Raw genomic sequence first — 2,317 nt, forward strand, 5'->3', positions numbered from 1 at the left:
TGCACATATTGAACTGTGGCACTTCCGGTTTTGCAAAAAAGATCCAAAATATATTTATGCACATCGTCGCCTATATCTAAGGTTCGTGAATGTTGAATGGTTGCTGCAACTACTGTAGTCTAAGCTCAGGAAGGTGTGTAAAAATCGGAAAAAAAAAAAAAAAAAAAAAAAAAAAAAAGGAATTGACATTTCGATAACAAACTGGGACTTTGCTGAAAGCAAAGTCCCACAATGACAATTTGAAAAGCAATAGAAAATCCATTATTTGTTGAAACTTTTATTAATTGTTCTGTAATAGATAAACTCAAGCGCAATTCACACTGCAGTAGATAAGTGCACCACCCTTCTTTCAATCTAAGAGTGTCTTTTCTCTGAATGTTTTCTTGCGTTCAAGATTTTTTATTGATAATCACCCCTAAAAGAAACTGTTTGGTTTAAAAACAAAAAATGGAAATCTGACTATTTTGAATATTTTGACCTACTGTCCTGACGATTGTTATTGAGGTGGGATATTAACCCAATTTAAAGCAGTGTGAATTGAGCTTTGAGGTCAAAGTTGACATCCTATACCACTAATGACCACTCTTATACTTCAATCACCAAATATTTTTACTGAAAAACAAAAAGAAGACGAAAGTCACCATGAATTTTTGCTTTTTGAATATGTTAAAGGGACAGATGCGCCATTTTTTTCAGACTTCAGAATCATTAGAAATGTACGAACAATTCCTTCAAAAATACCTCAAACTGGGAGTTTATTTTCTTGTTTGTATAGATGTCTTTTCTATATGTGACAATGTCTCAAGACAAGACGACTCGTCTTTTTAACTTTCGAATACGAATAATTCTGGAAACACATGAATGACGGTTCAAATTTCGACGGTGAGTTCTGAACTCTATTACAGATTGCCTTAGCTAAAGAATTCCCGTTTCTAAGAATAAGGAACGACTGTTAAAAAAAGGCGCATCTGTCCCTTTAAGACAGATAAAAACTATTTCATTTTTAAATAATTACGCCTCATAGTTTGTTTGGTTTAGGTCTAGCTAGGGCTCATTGATGAAGTATTGAATATGCATTTAAATTGATACAATCTCATCACAACCCGCGGGCAGAATATTAATAACTTCCTGTAAGCAGTGGCTCAACTAGATTAGTGGTGCTCGTGGACTTTGGGTTTTGAAGTCGGTTGGATTTCTCTTGGGATTTTTTTTAACATATCATGCATTTCTTTCTGGGGGCCTCTTTGGTGTGGAGCCCATGGACTTGGTTTAAACAGTCCCTATGGCAGTTGTGTCACTGCCTGAAAGTGACGCCATGATTTTATCGTTGAATTGCTCTAAAAGGAGTGTAAGATAATGTGTTTCATTTACTGCTACCAAAGTATTGCCAAACTGTTATTTTAGATTTTGGACTTGAATTAAGGACTTGAATGAAACGGGGAAAAATATCAGGAAGAAAAATAAACATTTTCTTCTAATTTTTAATTAGATTGTATATAGACGACCCTTTGGTCAATCTATAGGAATATTCTGGTTAAACTTTCTTAAGCTTTCTAGGAATCTATATATATTTATGTTCTCAAAGAGACAGGTTCGCGAGCTGATTTTTGAACTACGAGAAAGGAACGAAAATCGCCTAATTCCTCCAAAATACATCAAACTAAGAATTTTACTGTCAATTTCTATATTATGTCTTTTTTACGTAAGTCAAGATGTCAAGAAATGTCAAGTCGTAATTTTAATAACTTCCAAACGCGGATAATTCTGGACATACATGGATATGAGGGTTAAAATTTTGACGGTGAGCTAGGAAGACTATTACTGAATAGCTAAGCTAACCAACTTCCGTTTCTGACAATAAGAAACGATTGGACAAACGGATGGCGTAACTGTCTCATTTAATAGTGTTTTCAATAGATTTATTGTACTTGGTTGCTGCAGTCAATATCTGGTTTCTTGGTATACATCAATAAATATCTACATAAGTCGTTTCCTTTTGTATGCACGTGACTTTCCATATAGTCTGTCTTACAACAAATACATGTATTCCACAATTTATATATCGAACCAATTGAATAAAAAAAAACCGAAGCAACGTGTACTTCCTGCTTCTGTTATGAACCCGAAGTATGTTAAACGGAATGGTTCTTAGCCTACATGAAAATAACAGACACGAAGATAGTTCACACCGATTTTGAATCTCTAACTCGACAAAATAAGTCGAATCTTCTATGTCTACAGTGAAAGTTCCCCTAGCGCTCTGTAACATATAACGGTATTGAATTGAAACCACTATTTACAGGAACTATGTCCAGAT

Source organism: Lottia gigantea, assembly GCF_000327385.1.
Source record: "Lottia gigantea unplaced genomic scaffold LOTGIsca_16, whole genome shotgun sequence".
Taxonomy (NCBI): Eukaryota; Metazoa; Mollusca; class Gastropoda; family Lottiidae; genus Lottia; species Lottia gigantea.